Source organism: Megascapheus bottae, chromosome X (genome assembly GCF_031878675.1).
Source record: "Megascapheus bottae isolate mThoBot1 chromosome X, mThoBot2.hap1, whole genome shotgun sequence".
NCBI lineage: Eukaryota > Metazoa > Chordata > Mammalia > Rodentia > Geomyidae > Megascapheus > Megascapheus bottae.
This window is the reverse complement of record NC_143547.1, coordinates 53,092,110-53,117,138: the sequence shown is the minus strand read 5'-3', so window position 1 is coordinate 53,117,138 and position 25,029 is coordinate 53,092,110. Positions and strand designations below refer to the sequence as shown.

The 25,029-nt window shown below is 35.7% G+C and overlaps 1 pseudogene; it reads right to left on the bottom strand.

Annotated features, from left to right (window-relative positions):
• Nucleotides 1–23,629: 23,629 nt before the first annotated feature.
• LOC150041099 (THO complex subunit 7 homolog pseudogene) lies at nucleotides 23,630–24,707 on the bottom strand (annotated as a pseudogene).
• Nucleotides 24,708–25,029: the final 322 nt, after the last annotated feature.

Sequence of the window (25,029 nt, the reverse complement as noted above, 5' to 3'; positions counted from 1 at the left end):
AATATTTCTGCAATGCTTTACAACAATGCTCACCTCACTATATCTCTCCCTACTTGTCTCTGTATTCCAGACCTTCTGTTGATCTAAACGTCGAGCACTCTACTCTCCCTCTTAACTACTTGCCTCTTGGAGTTACAGGGCCTCCAAGAAGAAAGCCAAGATATGCCAAAAATCAGTTACATGTTTAGGACTAACCCTTTCCCAACAGAGCCGAACAATACCTCCCCATGGGATCCTTGAGCTCCTTAGTTGTCCCTTACCTCAATCCAAAAGAGACCTGCTGGTCCTCCTTGGCTTCTTTTTCAACTTTTTCTTTATATGGATCCCCAACTTCTCTCTCTAGCCCACCCTCAATACTCCACCAAGTAAGGGATCCTTTGATGAGCCCTTCCTGTCCCCCCACTCTCAACTCCTATCCATCAATTCAAACTCTCTCTGTCCAAGGTCTCTTCCCTCTTTCTCCCTGACCTTAACAAATAAAGGGCTATTCTTAGCTATTCTCTGTGAAAAAGGAGGAGACACCTTTTACCCCATAGTGTACTTATCCAAACTATTGTATATGGTAACACTAGGGTGGCCCCCTTGTCTCCAGATTCTGGCGGCTGTGGCACTCAGAAACCCATAAGATATCCCTTCCCAGCCCTCTCCACATTCTCACCTCTCATTCCATTAAGGACCTCCTAAGCCACAATGCCTTTCTTACCTTACCTCCTTCCCAAATCCAGCCAAACCCTCCATGTCTTTCTCCCTGATCCCTATTCTTTGAACAAACCTCACTTCTAAACCCTGCTATCCTTTTGCCTACTTCCATCCAAGAATCTGAATCTCCCGTTCATTCCTACTCAAAACCCACAGATCTTTCTCTCAAGCAGTTTTCCCATAGCTCAGACCTGCTTATCCCAGAAGCCCCTGACTTGCTTTGTTGATGGCAGTTCTCTTAGATATTCTCCTTATACAGCAGGATATGTCATTTTTCAAAGAAATCCAGAGGAGCCAGGAATGAACATATCCGGACTTTCACTTCATAGAGAGTGATAGAGTTCTTCATAGCAAAAAGATACCAACCCCTTAATGGAGAAGAGATGCCCTTGGAACTCCAGCCCTCCAATAGGATACCTAATGGGAGACCACTCCCTGTGCCAGCAGGAAGTAGCCAGAAAGACAAGCATTGACCCATTTCTCTTGTCTTCCCTACTAGACCAACTTTTTATGTATCCAAAAGACCATTTATGAAGGATCCGCCTCTTCCCTTTAAGCCCAATCTTTTTATGTATCTAAAGATGGAAGATGAAAGATTGAGTCCTGTCTTATTCACCAAGGTCAAGCAAGCACCAGGTGCATGCTTACATACTTGTCCACCAGCAACCTTGGTCCTCATGGGACAATGGCTCCCACTCCCAAGGTAGAGCATTCCATTGTGTGCCTAGCCAAAGACACCACACTGGGCCCCCAAGAATCCATAACCCATTTTTAAATTTTTGTTTCCTTGTTAAGTCCTATATAAGCTTACCCCTAAACTAAACTGAGTCCCTAGCACAACCTCCAATCCTCTGGGAAGGTCTGTGCCCCTTGCTATTCCTCAATAAACAGTCTTCAAAACGTGTTAAAGCTCCAGCCTTGAGCAGAAGAACTAAGGGATAGCACCAGGCATTGAGTTCAAGCCCTAGTACTGAAACCAAGAGTTTACTTACATTCTGATATCGCTTTTTAAAAATTATTTTAGTATGATTTTTCTAAAATACTTACTACTTTTCCACCCTTCGTTAAGTTCATATGTAGACAGAGATGTGCTATTCCATCAAGCTACTTACAGTGAGACAAATGGTATAGGATAAACTCCATTGTGAATAATGGCTCATCTGTTTTTTTTTTCTCTTAAATATATTATTAACTATCAGCAGACACTTGGGAGTTAGATGATTGATTTAACTGGTTGTAGAAGATGTAAACCAAGAAATATATCACATATAAACAAATACTTTTACTTTTGAAACATACTTATGCATACAAGTAAATACCTCTAAAGATTTTGGATGCAAATGAAAGCACATTATTCTAATGTGAGATAAAATAGCAATGTGGAAAGGACTCAGAAAAGGAAAATCAAGTCAGCAGGTCAAAGGCAGACTGGCCCGTTGAACTTAGCAATGTGTTAGATATTACTCATGCTTGTGCAATCCTCCAGACAGTTTTTAGAGCTGAATACAACAGATGACCATCATAAAAATTAGTGGAAAACTAATACAATTGTGGTATCTTTTGAAAATTAAGATTTCCACTCTCAAATTTCTAATTATTTTACTTTATTTCTTTTAAAGATTGGTTGCTCAATCTTTACATCTACTTGTGAAGTCTTATAGATAAGTTTCTCAGGTCTGGAATTCCAGATTGTTCTTTCTCTTCAACTCTCCTGATTCCTGATTTTTTAAAAAATATTGCCTCCATTATAAGATACATTTACATGTTAACTTTCTTTCCCTGGGCTATTTTTTACAGTAGGCTCCTAGGTGCTCACTATAAATTCACATTAATTTTTAAAAGTAGGGGAAAAGGTATAATTAAAGGGAAGTTGGATTACCTCATTTGAGTTCCATCAAGGGAAGCAAATGTTACTCTACCATGGTACACTGTTCATGTCTTCTAGGGAATTCCTAAATGCAATTTATAAAATGGTATTTCATAGGGAAGGGAAGGGGAAAGACAAGATGACTGGAAGAGGGTGGGGGAGGAAAAGTGGGAGTAAAACATGGGAATGGATATCAACATTCAAGAAGTAATTTACCCACTACCAGAAGAATATAACTATGTATCACCCTGACAATAAAATACAATTAAAAAATTTAAAAAATAAAATGGTATTTCAACTTTGAATATAATGTGTGCTCCTTACAGAAAATACTAGAAGACTAATAAGTGCATAAAGTACAAAACATAGATTATTCACTTACTTCTATATAAAGATCACTACAATTAATAACTTACAATAATAAGTTCCAATCATCCAGAAACAAGGACATACTAAATCCACTAGCACAATGATGTTCATTGCAGCACTATTTACCATAGCAAAGACATGGAACCAACCTAGATGTCCCTCAGTTGATGAGTGGATCAACAAGGTGTGGTATTTGTACACAATGGAATTCTATGTTGCTGTCAGAAAGAATGACATCGCCTCATTTGTTAGGAAATGGAAAGACTTAGAAAAGATCATATTAAGTGCAATAAGCCAGACTCAAAGGAACTTAAGCTCAACGGTTTCCCTCATTTGTCATAATCAGTAGACACCTTGGGCTCTCCTAGCAGAGATTTGCAATAGAGCAAAACCTAGATATATAAGGCCATACAGTATGACGCTAAACGAAAGGACCTCTAGGATATAGAAACAAAAGCCATATAATGAGTGATTGTTGTCCTTAATGTACTATATTATCTCTCATCTGTTTTGCTGTCCCTTGGTTATCTCATATTGTTACAGTATCTCACTTTGTTATCTGATATATTGGATATATTTGTATTTGGTTATTTGAAATTGGATAGGGAAGGGGGGAAAAGAAGGTGAGAGGTGGGGGTGGGGGAGGGAAATGGGGACCAAGACATGAGAAAGGGTATGAATGTATGTGAATTAATGCACCTTCTATCTGGCGAATATAATGTAACCCTTCTATTACAGTAAAAATATATGAAGAAAAAAATAAATTATGAAGGGTTAGTTTTTGAAAAGTTTCTTGGAAATACCTGTTATAGAACCATCAATAAACATGTCAAACAGTGCTCGAAGAATCAGATAAAAAATGCATTATTTTTCATGATTCTAATAACATCGTAGCTACTTTTGATATTTAACTACACTACCAAAATCACTGTATCTGTTGTTGATCTTAAATCTACTTTACATATGACCACACATTAACTTCCTTTCTTTTGTAGATAAATTCTCACTGTGTAGTCATGGCTGCGTTCAAACTCCCAATTCTCCTATAACAGCTTTCCTAAATACTGAAGTTACAGCACCATTATATCCAATCCACATATTTAATTTTCATAATGACTTCTGATGTAGATAGGATCAACTCTCCATTTTGTAGGTGCTGAAATGGAGGCATTAGGAGCATATCTAAACCGTTCGTAGGGTGAAAAATATAACAAATGATTGATCTAGCTTTTAAATGAGACAATCTACTTGTAAAATTTGTTCATTTAAACATTATGTTGTATAACAGATAAGAGGATTACAGGGGGATTAGAGAAGACTTCTATTTGTTTCAATGTCTTTAATAAACATGGATATCATTTTTATTAGATGTCTGTGGTACATAACTTTATTTTTATGTGGACATGTCTATAGTTTCAATATGGTTTCATTCTATGAACTCATTTTGAAATTCAGTCCTTAATAGTACTAAAGGATAAAGTTAGGATACTAATATGGTGAAAAGTACATGTGACTGTAGAACTCTGAGGTAAGGCCTTTGGAAAAGAATCATGTTTATGTTAGTCTATTGGGTAGAACTCAAACTGAATCCTGGCAACTCTAAAAGATAAAGGATAGCTGGCAGGTAACTCACAACTGTAATCCTAGCTACTCAGGAGGCTGAGATCTCAGGATCAATGTTCAAAGCCAGCCAGGGCAATACAAATCCGAGAGACTCTTTAATTAATCACTAGAAAATGGTAAGTGGGGCTGTGGCTCAAAGGTAGGTTGGTAGTCTTGAGCCCTTGAGCTGAACTGCTTAGGGGCATCACCCAGGCCCAAGGATAGGGAGGTAGCCTTGAGCTGAAGAGCTCAGGGACAGCACCCAGACCAGAGTTCAAGCCCCATGTGTTTTTCTTGCATTGTGTGATACTCTGTCCTGCCTAACTATTGACAGGAGTTGATAATCACTAAGATTTCAATTTTTACTATAACTGTGTAAGTATACCATTGTTCATATATATTATATTTTCTGTATAAATAAATCTAATTATATGCACCTATTGTGTTAATAGTAAAAACACTAACACATTTTAAACATTTACTCTATAATATGATATTCTATAGAAAAACTTTACTGAGTGTAATGATGCTTTTGTGATAATAAATTCATATGAACATATTCATACTTTGTTTATTTTAACTCTATAGTTTATTTTATAATTTATGTTATTAAGCAATGTAAGTAATTACATTATCTATGACAACTTGTTGTGGGAATATACCCATTTTGTCTTCAAAAGTATATGAACTATAGGCCGGGATTTTGGCCTAGTGGTAGAGTGGCTTGCCTAGCATGCACGAAGACCCGGTTCAATTCCTTGGTACCACATACATAGAAAAAAGCCAGAAGTGGTGCTGAGGCTCAAGTGGTAGAGCTCTAGCCTTGAGAAAGTCTAAGGACAGTGCTCAGGCCCTGAGCTCAAGCACAGCACTGACAAAAACTAAGTGAAAATTCGCCAGGCTCAAAGGAACACAGGCTTCATGCTTTCCCTCATTTGTAATAATTAGTATGTGTCTAGTATTTTCCTAATAGAAGTGTGAAATACCTCAAAAGCTATGTGCATATGGCCATATAGAATGAGACTAAGTGAAATGAACTCCAGGATAGAAAACAAAAGGTTTGTGGGGTTTACATTTTGCCAGTTCTGGGGCTTGATCTCAGAGCATGGGCACTGTCCTTGAGCACTTTTGCTCAAGGTTATTGCTCCACCATTTCACAGTGCCACTTCTGAGTATGTGGTACCAAGGAAACGAAACCCAGGGCTTCATGTGTGCTAGGCGAGCACTTTAACTATAAGCTCTGCTCAGTCCCAAGCACAAAAATTTTTGATGACCTTTGTTCTTGTGATTCAAGAATGTTCAACTTTTGCAAATCACTTCATGGTTTTTTACTACAAAGAGTCAGAATAAAAATCATATGCTTATCTCATAGATGCAGAAAAGCCATGAGAATGAATTCAATATTTTTCCATAATAAGAATACTCAACAAATAAGGGATATTATCTCATTCTAATAAAATTATATTTGGAACCCCACAGCTAATACCATAATCAACATTGAAAAATGAGAGCTGAGATGTTGAAAAAGACCAAGGTGACTATTCTGATTAGTTGTGTTCATCAGATCACTAGACGTATTAGGTGGAGCAATGAGAATAGAAAAAGTCATGAGAAACATTCTTATTATAAAGTATTGTCTCTGTTTGAAGGTGACATAATATTATATGGAAACCCCTAATGATAGAACAATAGTTTGGTCTACTGGTAGTGTGCTTGCCTAGCATGCACGAAAACCAGGGTTTGATTCCTCGGTATCACATACATAGAAAAAGCTGGAAGTGGTACTGTTGCTCAAGTGGTAAAGCTCTAGCCTTGAGAAAGAAAGCTGAAGGACAGTGCTCATGTCCTGAGTTTAAGCCCCAGGACAGGCCAAAAGTGAGAGAGAGAGAGAGAGAGAGAGAGAGAGAGAGAGAGAGAGAGAGAGAGAGAGAGAGAGAGAGAGAGAGAGAGAGGGAGGGAGGGAGGGAGGGAGGGAGGGAGGGAGGGAGGGAGGGAGGGAGGGAGGGAGGGAGGGGTAGGGAGGGAGGGAGGAAAGGGAAGATAGAACAAATCTAGTCAAGTTTTATTAAGGTAAAAAATAATTCAATTTCTGTGCATTGACTATGAACTATTTGTTAAGGAAATTAAGAGAATGTTCCTATAATGTTGTATGGTGTACCAAAGAGACAGTTCCTGAGCCTGTAATAGCTAGACTGACCCTGAACAACTGTCTCACTGAAGTGAACTAGTAATGAGGAGAACGGATATCTTACCATGTTTTGAGACAAAAACAATCACATGTATTCTCTGTGAAAACTTTTCAGGAGACAAGATTCATCAAATACTCCCATCAGCTTCTTAGAGTGTTATAAGATCTTCCAGAGAAGTGGAAATCCATGTCTCTGAAAGATAAGAGAAAAATCTAAAGACATGGTGAAGGTAAGCAAGGCAGCTAGGCTCACTGCAAGTAAATTGACACTTTCAATAATCTTAAAGGAAAACAAAAAGGTATTCCAATAGGCCAAAGAAAATTCTTTTGAGCCTTTATATATTTTGTTTTTAGTATTCCCCATATTTCAATGGAAAATGTCCTCGCTTGTCCATTTCTGATGTTAAAGAACTGAGAAGACGAGATCGTTCGTGTTCAGTGTGTTATGGCCATAGATATATGGAACCAACCCAGATGCCCCTCAGTTGATGAGTGGATCAACAAGATGTGGTATTTATACACAATGAAATTCTATGCTAATGTCAGAAAGAATGACATTGCCCCATTTGTAAGGAAATGGAAAACCTAAAAAAAAAATCATGTTAAGTGAAGTAAGCCAGACTCAAGGGAACATAGGCTCAGTGGTTTCCCTCATTTGTTATAATCAGTAAAAACCTTGGGCTCTCCTAGCAGAGATTTACAATAGAACAAATCCTAGATATATAATGCCATATAGTATGATGCTAAATGAAAAGACCCCCGGGTTATAGAAACAAAAGCCATATAATGAGTGATTATTTTCCTTAATGTACTATTATCTCTCATCTGTTTTGCTGTTCCTTGGTTATCTCATATTGTTACAGTATTTCACTTTGTTATCAGATATATTGGATATATTTGAATTTGGTTATTTGAAGTTGGATAGGGAAGGGGGAAAAACATGATGAGGGGCGAGGGTGGGGGGAGGGAATTGGGGACCAAGACATGAGAAAGTGTATCAATATTTGTGAAGTAACGCAGCTTCTATCTGGTGAATATAATGTAACCTTTCTATTAATTACAATAAAATATATTGAGAAAAAAAGAACTGAGAAGAATGTGGAGTGATATTACTCTAGATGTCAAATGAACTTTATGAAAAGAGGGGATGCTGAAAAGAAGGAAACCAGAGGCAATACACTAAAGCAGTATTAACATACTAAAGGAAAGGCTTATAGGTAAAATGTAGTATTGCCAAGTTGAAATGGAAGCAGGGGAAAGGAAGAAATGTATAAACATGTGATAAAGATGAAAAGATTTGGAAGTTGAAGATAAAGATGAGAAAGAACATCGTGATGAATACATTGGTTTTAGTTTGTTTTATTCTTTCCTACAAAACATCTAAACCCCATATATTCATTTTTAAAGAAACAACTAGAAATGGAAGGCTCTATAAGATTTGTTTTAAATTTTATTTTGTCTGTCTGTATAATTAACACAATACCAAACATGTCTTTAAATAGCCCCATCCTAGTGATGTTTTCAATAGCTACTAACCTTGTCTAGTACAATACGGGACTGTAAATTCACATAGAAATTTAAAACAGGTTCTTGGTGTTTCACAGCACAAATTAGTTATATATGTGGCTAGTACTGTTTCATCTTCAGTTGTCTCTGGTGCAGCTAATATGAAATGATGGTGTATTAACTGAATACTACTCCAACTGCAAAATAAAGAAAAGATCTGCATCTATTTTCTTGGTACTCAGAGAGTTTCAAATAAAAGCAACTTTGAAAATTAGCATTTTTTCTGATTCTTTTGATGGAAAATTAGTGTTACATTTTTGTTCATTCTGGATCACATGAATTATTTCATCATTTGTCTCTCCATATATCTACTTGATGAACAGATTTTGTGATTACTTTTGGACATATTTAATTTCACATATGAATATATTTGTGTTTGTATAGGCTGCTGTTTGAAAAACAAATAGTACTTGAACATTGCAAAAACTGACCATTGTACTGCTTCTAATGAGTAGTTCCACATAAGTGTTTATGGGTGCTCAAATCATTTTGGTACTCTATGTAATAGTGAATTCTCTGGTTCTTACCCCTATGTATTTCTATAATTTTTATTGCTAGTGCCCAAGATACCATCCTCTGGAGTAACACAACAACAGTACACTTACATACTATTTTCTCCACATCTACTATTTCTCCACATTCATTCCTTCTTCAAATGTCTGAACTTTCTTTCAAAACACACGTTTAATTATCAAGTGTTCTAGTCTCAAATAATGTTGCTCATTTCCAATTATTCTTAACATACAAAATAAAAATTGCATTATCGTTTACAAGTCTTGCATAATCTAGACTCAAATTAGCATGTCAATCCCATTTTATATGAAAAGTTATCCTCCTACCCTTCTTAGGAATAGTATTTCCTTTAGTTTTTACAGAAGGCTCCTAGCCTCTTCCAGTCTAGAACCATTCCCCATGCTGTATCCTTTGCATGAAACATTCTCTCTAATTTTCCTTAAAATGTTTTCTATTTAGTTTTCATATTTTGGATTTATTATCATTTATTGGATTATTTATTATTGGATTTATTATCATTCATTTGGATTTATTATCATTTATTACTTACTTGGATTTATTATCATTTGTGGCTGATCCAGCTCTATTTTTTACAATGGGTTGTAAACTATCACTCCTTGATAGTTTTATTTATATTTCATTATATGGTTTATATATAGTTTATAGTCTATATATATATATATATATATATATTTTTGAATCGGTTGTGGGATTTGAACTCTGGGCTTGGGCGCTGTCCTAGCTCTAGAGCCACAGCACCACTTCTAGTTTTCTACTGGTTAAGAGGAGATGAGAGTCTCATGGTCTTTAGTGCCTGGGCTGGCTTTCAGACGCGTTCCTCAGATCTTAGCCTCCTGATTAGGTTAGGATTACAGGTGTGAGCCACCGTGCCCACTTATATTTTACATTTATCTTCATTAGAATCCATTGTTTGTTATTATCTAGCATTTACTATAAACTCTCATTGGGTGTCCATGTTGTTCACATTGAAAACTGTACTACTAGAAACAAGAAAGAATTCTATGACTATTTGAGTTGGACATATAATCATGCATACATATTTATGTCTGAGAGGCTTCCATAAATTGTTGTCACAAAAGGCACTCCATCTCCAATGACAAAATCAAATGGCCTACCTCATTTCAAAGTCCAGTAAAATAAACATCAGGAAATGAGTATATCAAAGACAGTGAGGGTAGGACCAAGGGGAGAGGGACAGACTAGTGAACGGGGGAATGTGGCTTGAACAGAGTTCATTATATATAGCACAAACTTAAGAAAAGTAAGAGGATGGGTAGGTCACAAGGGCTAAGAATGTTGAAGGGTTAGCACTGAATATGATGCATTATATTCAAGCATTGCATTGTTGTATGTTACTACCTTTGTACAATTACTTAAAGACAATAATTTTTAAATTATATATATGTAAAAATTGGCTAGCTCATCAGAAGAGGGAAATACCTTCTGCAACTAAAATTTTTCAGACATTTATTATACGAACACATATATAATGATTATTGAATAACATGACAGATATTTTATCTGTTTTTTTATGGAAAGGTCCTTGAATATGGCAAGATATAATGAGTTCCATAGAAATTGTAAGTAGCCTGCCTGGTGCCATGGTTTGTCAAAGCTCTATAATTTAATAGCATAATTCAAATTCAAGTTTCTACTATTTCCAGCCTCAAGTAACTTATGATGATGTGATTGACCTACGGATCGTTCACCATTTGCAGTTTTTACCAGTAATGTTCATAATGACATCCTTTGCCCCATGTCTGAAGAAGCCAGTAATGCAGAATGAAATACACATTACAGTTTATAAGCTCACTAAAATGTCCCTTGACAAGATGATCTGAAGAGCAGAGCATCTCATTATCTTAAAAATCAAGAATAGAAGCTAGAATTTGAATGTATCTTGGAGGCACACTAGATACAGCTATTAAATTGTGCTAAATGAAAAACTTCAAATAATCTTTTCTTATTGGTTCAGGTTGTTGTTGCGAGTGGAGGGTACTTTTTTTCTCAATGTTTTTTGGTATTGTTTGCCTTGTTCTAGTACTGAAGCTTGAACTGAAGGCCTGGGAACTGTTTTTGAGCTTTCTTTTTTCCTTGCTTTCTTTCTTTTATGGGTCATGGGGCTTGAACTCGACCTGGGCACTCTCCCTAAGCTCTTCAGCTCAATGCTCTACCTTAGCTCTACCATTGAGCCAAGCCCCACGTCCCGTGTTCTTGAGGTTAATTTGAGATAAGAGTCTCAGGCCCTTTTGTGCCCTGGCTGGCTTTGAACCTTGATCCTCAAATCTCAGCCTCCTGGATAGCTAGGAGTGAGCCACCATGCCTGGCTAATTTTGAGCTTTCTGTTGCTCCAGACTAGTGCTCTATCACTTGAGCAGTAGATTCACTTTTGGCTTTTTGGTGGCTAATTTGGAGTAATCACACAGAATTTCTTGCCTGGGGAGGCAATGAACCATCATCCTCAGGTTGCAGGACCCTGGATTATAGGCATGAGCAAAAAACACCCAACTCCAAATTCTTAAAAATGTTTGGCAATATAATGAGTTATTTTTGTCCTTAATGTACTATGTTATCTCTCACCTCTTTTGCTGTCCCTTGGTTATCTCATATTGTTACAGTATTTCACCTTGTTATCTGATACATTGTATATATGCGTTTTAGGTTATTTGAAATTGGGTAGGGAAGGGGGAAACAAGATGAGAGGGGTGGGGGGAGGAAAATGGGGACCAAAACATGAGAAAGAGTATCAATGTTTGTGAAGTAATGCACCTTCTATCTGGTGAATATAATGTAGCCCTTCTATTAATTACAATAAACATATATGGAAAAAAGAAAGATGTTTATGAAGGAAGTAGTGAAGGAAATCTGTGAACCACCTATTAGAATAAGGCAAAACTTTTAAGGATTTAGTCCATTTACCTGGAGTAAGTGGAGACTAACTTGAACGTTGAGATTACTTTAAGTTACTTACGTATTGTTTTTGGAAAAATCAGGAACCGGCTTTTCATCATTGTGTACAGGAGCATCATCAATCTACTGGATGGTATTTTTTTTAACATCTGTGTGGCTTTAAGAGAAAGTATGCTAATTGTTCCAGTTTTCCTAATGTAAATCATACTTGCAATACTTTTTAAAATGTTTTGAGTCTTTCACTTTCTGTACACTGAAATCTAAGGGATTATAAACATGTCAAGAAAAAAAATGCTTGGCAACCATGTGATCATCTTGAATTGTCATTGAGAAATAGCCACAAGGTTTTATTTTTTTGTTATCCCCCTTCCCTAAATCCCTCTTTACCCACCACATCAACTTTTTCCATACCCAAATTTCTTGCAATACATTGTCTATGTTACCATTGCCATCTCTTCTTAACATTCAGATTTCTGGATATCATACATAACAAGTTTTTTTTTGTTGTTGTTTTTAATTGGTGATAGCAGGTTTGAAGGGAGGGAAAAATGGGTGCTGGTACTGGGTGCTTGAAGTTACAGGGCCCTGAGTGCTGTCCCTTAGCTTTTTCACTGAAGGATAACCCTATCACTTGAGCCACATGTCTACTTTAGGCTTTTGGGACAAAACCGTTTAAAGACATGCCTGCCTATAATTCCTCAAAACAATATAAACAATATCTCAGTGGGCTCTTATTTGCCTCATGATAGGAAACTCAAGATGTTAATTTTCTCAAGGTCAAAAACTTTAAGAAATATAGCTGGGCGCTGGTGGCCCACGTTTGTAATCCTAGCTACTTAGGAGGCTGAGATCTGAGGATCGTGGTTCAGCCTGGGCACTGAAGTCTGTGAGACTCTTACCTCCAATTAACCAGCAGAAGACCAGGGAAAAAAGGAATAGAATTGAGATTCAGAATCTCACAGTGTTTGCACTTCTATTCTAGAGCCACAAGGTTTTAAAAGAGAAAAGCTTTTATAATACTTCTGGACTTCATTGGCAAATAGATATGACATACACTTATCTTAAATGTCAAAACAGTGTATGCCCTGCCAACAGAAATTAGAAGTCAATATCATAATCGGGAAACAGAGTTGTTAAAGGGACTTGCTCAAAGGGATTTGAGATTAAACTGTAAACCAGCTAAATAGCCTGCTGATGTTGACCTTGAAGAACAAGTGAAAATGTTCAGCGACCTGAGATCTTACAATGTATTGAACCACAGATATAAAGTATTATATGAGTAAAATAAATCATTATGTTTATATATGAGAAAACTTTTGTGTGCTAGCTATACTTTTAGAAAATAGGACAACAAAATCACAAAATGAGACAAATTTAACAAGCTTTGGATGATTTCCTTTGTTTCAAATATTTGCAATAATTATTGAAAAAAATTACTATTGAAATTTTACTAACTGAATGTTGGCATATAAATAAATACTACTAATGTCTGAAATGATCATTAATTTAGTATACAAATGTTGTCTGTCCAAAAAATGGAGATGTGGTTTCATAATTATCCAAGGAATAATTGAATGTAATATTTTGATGAAATAATTCTTATTCAGTTACTATAAATGCCTGGTAACTTGAGAGTCAAACTTAAAAAAATACTGAAAACAATTGATTAAGCTAAACGAAGATTTGCAAACTGATGAAATTTAGGTCTGGATTTCAGCAAAAATGTGAATAGCTCCTCTTCATTTTACCATACTCCACTTTCTTTGATAATAATGAGTAGGAAAAATTTTAATGATAAGGTGTCATAAAGTGGCTCATGTGGTAAAGCGTCTGCCTAGCAACTGAGAGGCCATTGGTTCAAATTCCAGTGCAACCAGAAAAACAAACACAAAATATTTAAACAATTGATATTGAGTTTGTCAGGCTCAATAGTTTTATATTCCTGCATAACACATGATCACATATTCTGTAACTTAAACAAATACTCACTTGTTAGTTGAGGATTTTGTAGGTCACAGTTCCTAGTAGTCTGAAGTCTATTCTCTGTTCGGGATCTCACAAGACTAAAATCATCATGTTGCCAGGTCTGGGCTTTTATTTAGAGGCCCCTTGAAGAGTCCATTTTAAAACATTTAGGTTGTTACACAAAACTGTTTCGACTAATTGAAGTTCTGAGGTTTGGTTTTTCTTGTTGACTATTAGTAAAGAGTCTGTCTGTTTCCTTCACATAGCCCATCCTGTGTTCAAAGTCAGTTTCTCCTCTAGCTTCAAAGGTAAGATTTCCTCAGCTCCCAACCAATCTGAAGAAACACGCTTTAACATATTTGTATGTTTAGATTTAGCACAGACTTCTAGTATCCTTATGTGATACAATTTGACAATAATATGAAGGTGCTATTAAATCATACTGCAGTTCTAGCTGCACAGAAAAGGGAGATTTTCATGTAGAATTATGGTATCTCATTACAAACACAAATATATTTTAAATTTTTTTCTCCAATTTAAATCTGTATTGAGAAGAGAAGAATGTATCTAAAAGCATCTTTTAAATATATCAAGTCATTTTTATAATGTAATAAATACCAAAAGGCAATAACCTAATAAAAACATAGATTTCATAATAATTTACATTTAATCACAATCTCATTCTATTCTATATTGTATAACTTGAATCACACTTTCTTTGTTTCCTTGGTTTCTTCTTTATTTAACTTTGTTGCATTTAAATTTATTCTGAATGTATACATGCATATAAATTTCTTTAATTATGAGATTCATAATTCATGCCACACAAATGGACCATCTTAATCATTGTAAAGTGTACAATTCAATGATTTTTTTAGTATCTTCACAATGCTGTGCATATATCACTACCTAATCTGAGAACACTTCCATCAAGACAAAAAGAAACTCCATTCCCATTAAGCAATCACTGTTCTTTCAAGTAGCTCACTTCTCATTAATCAGCTTCTATCTCTCTGTATATTTATTCTGGATATTTCATAAAATCAAATAATATCATTTGTGCTCTGGCTTTTTAAAAAATTTAGAATAGTGTTTTCAGATTTTTTTTCATGTTTTGATATAAACCAATATTTGTTTGATTTTTATTGGTGGATATTCTAACATATAGACATATTTTTCATTTATCCATTTTTCAATGTATAGGCCACAGAGGTGTTCCAACAACTTAGCTGTCATTTGTGCTACCTTAGGGAATATTCTACAGATATTTGGTTTACTTGTCTTGGACATATCTCAAGGTGTGGAATTTTTAGTCCATAAAAAAAATGTTTGTTGCAAGGTGCCAGTGGCTCATGCCTGTGATGGCTAGCTACTCAGACGTCTGAGATCAGAGGACTGTAATTCAAAGCCAGCCAGGTGGGGCAAGTTCTAGAGACTTTTATCTTCACTTAATTGCCAAAAAAAAAAAAGTAGGAGTGAAACTGGCTCAAGTAGTAGCATGTTGTAATTGAACAATAAAGATCAAGGACAGCACCCAGGGCCTGAGTTCAATTTCAGGACTGGCAAAAAAATGCTATATTATTTTTTGAACTCAGAATTTAGTGCTTGTTCATCCAGCATTTAGAACTGGTGCACTACCACATGAACAATCCCTACTGGTAAGCCTTTTGGTGTCTATATTGGAGATGGAGATTCAAGAAATCTTTGCCTGGCAGCCTTCTCAGTTACCTTGAATAGCTAGGATTACAGGTATATGACATTGGTGCATGGATTCACATGTATCTCTTGTGACGGTTATCATAAAGGGAAAAAAGATGTAGTAAAGATAAATGTGAGTTCGGTGGATTGTACTTTCAAAAAACAGTAAAAATAGTTCTTATCTCCACATATCTACAAAATTTTATCCACTAATGCCTAAGATACCAGCTTCTAGAGTAACAAACAGTTCCCTTATGCATTAGTCTCTTCACACACAATCCTTCTTTTTCTTCAAGGTAGCAGACCTTTCTTTCAAAAAAATTTGTTAGTCTCATATTTTTAATAATCTTGCTAGCTTCCTATTGTTTTAGATTGCAAACTAACTCTTATTACTGCCAAGAATCTGCAAAATATGAACTCTAACATAAATCCATATATAAATAAGTTCTACTTCTCTGGGCACTGTCCCTGAGCTTTCACAAAGCTAAAGGCTACTTGAGGCACAGTACCACTTCCAGTTTTTTCTATATATGTGGTACTGAGGAGTTGAACCTAGGTATTTGTGCATGCTAGGCAAAAACTCTACCATTAGGCCAAACTCCAAACCCTTCTTTCAGTTCTCAATTAAACTATTAGGCATACAGGAAATACACAGATTCTGACTCCAAGGCCTCCAAAAACATATATATGATTACTATTATTTTATTGGACAGAATGGCTACTGACATCAAAACAACACACTTCTGGATAACTCCTGGGTTACAGATCAGATCAGAAAAGAAATTCAAACTTCCTTGTAATGACAATCAAGAGACATCACAAAGGAACTTATGGGACACAGCAGAGGCAGTTTTAAGGGGAAAATTTATCACACTAGGAGCGCATATTAAAAAGACAGAAGGAGAGCATGTAAATAATCTAAAAAAGAAACTGAAACACCTAGAGAAGCAAGAAAAAGTTAATTCTAAAACAACTAGAAGGACAGAAATAACAAAAATAAAATCAGAAACTGAAATAAGATCTGGTATACACAAAATTGATAAATCAAAAAGTAGGTTCTTTGAAAGAGTCAACAAAATAGACAGACCACTGGTAAGATTAATCAAAAAAAGGAGAGGGAAGACTCAACTAAGCAAGATTAGAGACCCCATGGGAACAATCAAAACTGATATCCAAGAAATTCAATCCATAATGAATAAGTACTACCAGGGCCTATATTCAAAGAAACAAGAAAATCTAGTAGAGATGGATGATTTCTTAAATAAATATAGGCTACCCACATTGAACAATGAAGAGATAAACAAACTGAACAAACCAATATCTTACAATGAAATTGTGGAAGCAATCAGGGAAATGCCAACAAAAAGAGCCCAGGTCCAGACAGTTTCACTGCAGAATTCTACAAGACGTTTAAAGATGAAGTAACACCTACATTCTAGAAACTCTTCCAAGAAATAGAAGTAGAAGGAGCAATACCAAACTCATTTTATGAAGCTAATATTACTCTCATCCCCAAACCAGGGAAAGACCCAACAAAAAAAAAGAAAACTACAGATCTATTTCTCTAATGAACACAGACGTAAAACTCCTCGATAAAATATTAGCCAACAGAATCCAGACACAAATTTAAAAAATCATACACTATGATCAAGTAGACTTCATCCCACAGATACAAGGCTGGTTAAACATTCAATCAATGTAATGCATCACATCAATAGAGCAAAGGATAAGAATCATATGATAATTTCTCTGGACGCGGAGATGGCATTTGAAAAAATACAACATCCATTCATGTTGAAAGCACTAGAAAAATAGGAATAATTAAATAATGAAAACCATATATGAAAAATCTACAGCCAGTATTATACTAAATGATGAAAGACTAGAACCATTTACCTTAAAATCAGGAACTAGACAGGGATTCCCACTCTCTCCACTTCTCTTCAATATAGTGCTGGAACATTTAGCCAGAGCAATAAGCAAGAAAAGGACATCAAAGGGATCTACATAGGGAAAGAAGAAATTAAACTATCCCTATTCGCAGATGACATGACCCTCAACTTGAATGACCCCACAAGCTCCACTCCCTAACTCCTAAAATTAATAAACTACTTTAGCAAAGTGGCAGGATACAAAATTAAACTTCAGAAGTCAGTAGCCTTCTTGTACACCAACAATACACAAACAGAAGGCCAAATCAAAAAAATGATACCATTCGCAATAGCCTCCAAAATAATAAAATACTTAGGAATTAACTTAACCAAAGATGTAAAGGAATTATCTAATGGAAACTATAAAAGCCTAACAAAAGAAAGTAAAGAGGACACTAGGAAATGGAAAGACATCCCATGTTCATGGCTTAGGAGAACCAAACATAGTGAAAATGGCTATACTGCCAAAATTGATATACAAATTCAATGCAATAACCATCAAAATCCCAGACATTCTTCACTGAAATAGAAGATACAATCCAAACGTTCACATGGAACAAGAAAAGACCTAGAATAGCCAAAACAATTCTAGGCAAAAAGAGCAATGCTGGTGGTATTACAATACCAGACTTCAAACTCTACTATAGAGCCATAATAGAAAACAGCATGATATTGGCACAAAAATAGACCAGAAGTTCAATGGAACAGAATAGAAGATCCACAAATAGAACCACATAGCTATAGTCAACTTGTATTTTACAAAGGAGCCAAAGATATACAGTGGAACAAACACAGTCTATTCAATGATTGGTGCTGGAAAAACTGGGCGGCCACATACAGAAAACTAAAATTGACCCTAGCCTTTCGCCATGCACAAGCATTAACTCAAAGTGGATCAAAGACCTCAATGTCAAACTGGAAACTCTGAAACTGCTACATGATAGAGGTAGGACAGACACTGAAACTCATAGGTACAGGCAAAAAATTCCTGAACAGAATCCTAGGGTCACAACAGATTGGCTCTAATTCAAGTTGTGTCTAAACCCAAACAAATAAAAATTATAGAAATTTCCCGGTCTATCAAAAGTTGGATATCTACACTGCACGAAAAAACCAGAATTTCAATAAATCTGCCTTATGGTCCACCAAATTCAAGTCCTTTCTTGGATCCCTACACTTCAATGAAGCTTTGATCAATACAAGTTGTGCAGCCCAAGAAATAAAAATGAACTAAGAACCAAATTTTCAGTAAACAGTACCACTTCAAAAATAAAAACAAAACTGTCTTATAAAAAAACAAAACTGCCCATTAAAAGAAATCTGTTTTATACTTCTGTCTGATACCTTATTCCAACCACTACTAAAATGTCTATGAGAAGTCAGAATTTATGGCTGTGATGCATTGGAAAAGTTTAGCGAACCTTATTTACAGGCACCTCGAAATTGAACACAGGGCCTCATGCATGATAGGCAAGCACTCTACCACTGAGCCACATCCCCAGCCTAGATAGTATTTTTGTGTGTGGGAGGGGAGGTCACTGGGCTTGAACTCAGCCTAGGCACTGTCCTTGAGCTCTTCAGCTCAAGGCTACCAACCTACCCCTGGGCCTGGGCATTTGCCCTGAGATATTCACCATGAAGTTACCCCCCTATCCTTGAGCCAAGCCACACTTCTGGTTTTCTAGGGGTTAATTGGAGATTAACCAGCCTGGGCTGGCTTTGAACCTTGGTCTTCAGATCTCAGCCTCCTGTGTAGCTAGGATTAAAGGCCTGAGCCTCAAAAAGCTTTTAAAGGTAAAACACACATGTTGGACCCAAGTCCAACAGAAGCAAACCATGGAGGGAAATACTCAAGGGCAAGAAAAAATTTCCATATAGGGTACTAGTCAGAGGTTATAAATTCAAACCATCTAGGGAAATAATTAGGGGCATGCATTCTCTATAACAAAGCTTTCCTAGGCCTAAACAGCACACCATCTGGAATCCAAAGAATGGCCTTTTTCACCTCTAGGACTTTAAGAATGGTGAAAAGCCCCCACCCCCCAGAAATGTACCAGAATGGTGGTGAGAATAGAACATGATTACTTATACCCAGTATCTTTATTTAATTTTGTTTTTTATTATCGAGATAATGTATAGAGGGGTTACAGTTATATTCGCCAGATAGTAGGTGCATTATTTCTCACACATTGATACACCTTCTTATGTTTTTGTCCCCATTTCCCTCCCCTCCCCCTCCTAATCAGCTTATTTTCCCCCTTCCCTTTCCTATTTCAAATGGCCAAAAAATGTATATAAAATATACCAGGTAACAAAGTCAGATACAATAACAATGAGATTAACCAAAGGGCAACAAAGGAGAAGAGAAATAACATAGTACATTAAGAACAACAATCACACATTATAAAGCTCTTGCTTCCATATCCTGGAGAGCATTTCATTTAGTCTCATCCTATATGACTTATGTATCCAGGTTTTTCCCTATTGTAATCCTCTGCTAGAAAGTCCAAGGTTTGTACTAATTATTAAAAATGAGTAAAACCATTGAGCCTATGTTCCTTTGAATCTGGCTTACTTCACTTAATATGATTTTTTTCTAAGTCTTTACATTTCCTTAAAAGTGGGATGATGTTGTTCTTTCTGAATTCCATTGTGTTGATCCATTAATTTACTGAGGGGCATCTGGGTTGGTTCCATGTCTTTGCTATGGTAAATAGTGCTGTGATGAACATCGTTGTGCTAGTGGATTTAGTATGTTCTCGTTTCTGGACAGTTGCATAACCACTATCTTTATTTCAATCATAGAGAAAATTTTCAATATTAGAGAAAATATGTTTTATTGATACTCATAATTTTTAAACAGAATATATATTCATTAGTCATCACTCAGAATATTTACAGGTTTAATAAAGTAAATGTAAGTGAAAAATTAAATTGAACAGTTCTTGGAAAGAAAGGAAAATGTAGTAACAATAAATGTAGGATGGAAATCCCCAAAGCATGTTGGATGATAAAATGTTGTTCTTATGTTCTATACTTCTGCCAATTGTATATCTAATGTACTAATGTTGAGTACCTCCCACTGCATCAATAGCATGTGCATATACTGTGACTTAAATAACTAGGAAAACCATGTAGAACAAGATATATGGTGACAAGAATTTGTTAATTATTGTAATACTACAGAAAATACTGGAGTTTTTGACATCAGTGATACACAAATTGTTTGTCAGAAGTGCTCTATGCCTGTATCTCATGCCTTAAATCATAGCTTCTCAGAAGCCTGAGATCTGAGGACCCTGGTTCCTAGTCAGCCAGGGCAAGAAAGTCTGTGAGACTATTATCTTCAATTAATCAGAAATAAAGCCAGAAATAATTTTGTGGATCAAGTGGTAGAGCTAGCCTTGAGCAATACCAGCTCATTAACATCACTTAGGCCCAGATTTCAAGCCTCAGGACTTGCAAAAAAGTTGACCTTTCAAAGTCATGTTAGAAAAACCAAATTCAAGATTCGAAATAAGCTGTGTTTTTCTTAATTGCTTGCCTATCAGAGAATTAAGGCATTTGTTAGTATAATGCAAAATCTGCAAAATTATTACAATAACATATTAATCTATGTAACTAATATAACTGATTAGGAATTATGCTCAGATGAATGCAAGCAAGAATATGGTCTGTACTGTTCTACCTTTTCTTTCATTCTCTCTCTTTCTGTATCTTTAATCTGCCTATGTGCTGTTTAGTGTGTTTCCTTTATTCTCACTCAGGAGTTTGGCCTAGTGGTAGAGTGCTTGCCTAGCATGCACGAAGACCTGGGTTCGATTCCTCGGTACCACATACAAAGAAAAAAGCCGGGGATGGTGCAGAGGTCCAAGTGGTAGAACTCTAGTCTTGAAAAAATGCAAGGACAGTGTTAAGCCCCTGAGCTCAAGTCCAAAACTGCCAAATAAAAGAATAGATTTCTTTGGAAGCTGCAAGATTGCTTCCCATTAGATAAGTAGTCCTAAAGGAACAGAAAACATCCATTCCTGAGGTGGAGTCTTAATAGACCATATCAGTCCATATGCCCAATTCAAAATCTATCACTGTTGTGATGAAGTAGAATGAATTGATCAAGGTCACATAGGCAGCTTTTGTTCGAGAAAGGAGTTAATCTTACCCAAAGCATATGTATTGAGAATGGAAAAGGAGTGTGATTCCCTAAAGGGAAATTAACGTACTGTTACCAGAAGAGGAAGTGACTATGAGGCAGGGGTAGAGACAAATGTTTGTCCTAGAATGTGGGAGTGTGATATTAACTTCTTGTGTTTCCAAATTAAAATTTCTTTTCAGACTTTCTGGAACTGCATTTTGGGTTAGCTAAGTGTACTTAAGTATAGGGAATTTTTTTTATTAAAGAATTTATTAACGTTGATTTTTACATCATATTTTAAATGACAAGTTTAACAAACAAGTGTTCAAGGAGGGAATCTCTACAATCACTGGGACTTAGTATTTAGAACTTAATCACAATTAGGCTAAGGGTTTGTATGTCATAGAAACATTAATTTAAGAAATAAAACATTATATCTATAGAGTCATAGGTTTTTATGTCTATATAGTTATGTGTGTATTTCCATTACCATGTCCATAGCTTTGGGTATGCAGTTATTGAGTCCTCGCTCTTGTACTCTTTGGATTTAATAGCCGCATATTAAGGATACCATGCACCTTTTGTTCCTTTGGTCTTGACTTGTCTCACTCAACATGATTCGCTCTAGATTCATCCACTTCCCTGCAAATGCCATTATTTTATCTTGTCTGTTGGCTATGTAGAATTCCATTGTGTATATATACAACATTTTCTGTATCCATTCATCTGCAGTAGGGCATCTGGATTGTTTCCATCGCTTGGCTATTTTGAATAGTGCGGAGATGAACACATTATAGGGAATTTTTAATTGCATTAATTTGAGAATACAAATAGGTGAAATTCTAGACTTACTATACACAAAATTGATCATAGTAATTGAATCAATCGATGTTTTTGTCTGTACTTCAACTTTTAGATGAGATAAAAGTCATCCCTTATGAGTTATCCAAATGCTTGTGTTTTTCATTATATGGAATGTGAAATACAGAAGACAGTAATGAATACAACTAGTTTATGAGACTGAAGAACAAAGAATGTACAATGACCAAGGAATGAAAAATGTATTAGTTTTTATTTGGTGGAGACATTATAAGTATACAGAGTAAAAGGTGTATATTTAGTAAAAGGAAGATCAAAGGATTAATTCATTGGAAAGGAGGGCCTAGAATAGAACCCTAGAAAAATACACTTTAAGAGAATTCTGAGAACTGGAGTTATTTGGGCTTAGCACAATCATTTGAGAGAATGAGAATTCCTGGAGATGATTGAAAAGAAATCAGGAGTGGAAAAAAAGCCTGGAGGCTAAAAGTAAACCTGCTGTTATATTGAGGAATTTGAGCTTTAAAGAACAATCCCAAATGATTGTCAATATTTAAGGATTTACACTTATGAATGATATATCTTACTACTCACGAAAACCCAATGATTTAGATGCTTATGTGCAATCTCTTTGTACTAAAACAAATCTAGATTTCAAAATCCCATTCGTGGCAACTTTTTTTTTATTTCAAACAACTCTTATTCCATTACTTTTCTATTAAACAGTTTTTAAGGAACCATATAGAAAAAAAAACATAACAAAACACTTAACCATGTTTCTCCAGTGTTACATACCAAAGCAAGTATTAAAATACTAAAATTTAGGAGGGGGGAGGGAAATGAGGACAAAAACATAAGAAGGGGTGTCAATGTGTGAGAAGTAATGCACCTTCTATCTAGCGAAAATAACTGTAACCCCTCTATACATTAAAATAAAATTAAATTTTAAAAATACTAAAATTTACTACTAGCATTTAATACTCAAGTATAAAATAGTTAAGATTTATCGCTTAAATCAGCAATCCCCAACATCATGGAACCCTTTCCCACAAGGAATATACAAGTATCATGCATATAGTTTATAGGTTCTGGCTCTCCCAAAGTTTTATTAATGGACTTTACTACCTCATGTACATACCAAAAACGCCACCTTCTTATATTCTTTCTTTATAAAACTATAAATGTTACCAAAAACTAGAGTGGTAAGGAACAAAATCATGCATCTTTAAAATATTTTTAGATGTTATTTCCTACTTTTAAGACCAAAAATTTAGCTGGTTACTGGTGGTTCAGGACTGCAACCTGCCCTACTCAAAAAGCTGATATCTGAGGATTACAGTTCAAAAGAATCCTGAATAAAAAAAATCTAGAAAACTCCAACTTCAGCTAAGCAGTAAAAAATTCTGGAGTGTAGGCATGGCTCACTCTTGAGCAAGAAAGTAGAGCAAGAACAGGTATCCCCGAGTCCTGAGTTCAACCTCTGGTACCAATAAAAAGAAAAGGGTGGGGAAGGATAAAAAATACAGGTGAGAGTTGAAACTCACATGGTAAAGTACCTGCCCAGCAAATGCAAGGCCCTAAGTTCAAACTACAGTACAATAACAGATAACCTCTCATCTCAATAAAACCAAATATACAATGAAATCATTTTTGTGTGAATATGAATAAAATGTAAATATTTAAAACTAAAATATTTCACTGCCAAAACTAAATATTTCAAGAATATAACAAATTCTAAATACACCACAGTCATATAGCTATTTTAATACTCTTGGGAATGAGTAACTAGCCTGTCTATGACTTAGGTTCTATATCCATGAAAGTTTCTTCACCTTCTTCTCCCTCCGACAGCTTCTCATCACTTTGCAATGTTTGTTGAAGTTCATGGATAGTACTAAGAAGAACATGAAACTGTTTGCATCTCAATTCCAGCTTATCTTCAACACTTTCTTTAATATGTGAAAGATTTTCTAATTCTTTGCAAAGAGCCTCTAGTTCCTTTAATGTCTGATGCCTATCTGGATGACGCTGGATCACTTTCACCAAAGCATCATATTCTTGGCGATTCTTCCGTGTTCTTTTTGCTTGAAGAATCTCCTTTTTGCACTCAGCAATTTTTTTATGTGCTTCAGCAATGTTACCTTCTATTTCTTTGTAAATCTTTTCATAATTTTCCATTTCTCTGAGATTCATATCATACACCAGCAAAGTTTTGCCCATTGAAAATTCACATTGAGACAAGGTGCTCAGCATACGTTCGTACTGGCCATATCCTTCTTCATGGGATACAGAGTTGCACCATTTAACAAAACTTTTTACTAGCAGATGAATTCTCCGGTCATCACGGGCGCCTTCTCCATCAATTAGGAGACGCTTCCGTATCACGTCATCATCCGTTGAAGTTCCCATGGTGTCTTCAATGGTGTCTTCCCTCGTGGCAACTTTTTTTGTCTTTCTTGGGAGTTTAACTCTGTTCCTGAGATTGTTTTGTCTCCTATGTGGAATCTAGAATTAATTTATAAATGTATAAGTAAATACTGGGTGGCATGCAAGTGTACACAAATGAATTAACTGAAATATGTCAGATTCAGGGTAGAAATCAAATGGTATAATTTCTTATAAAGCATAAATCAAAGTTCAATAAAAAACACCAGTAATTGAGTACTTGTAATATATACCCAATGTATATATTACAAAAATTTTTAAAAAGTTACTGAAGGGGTGGCTTGGGATAGATGAGAAAGGGGTG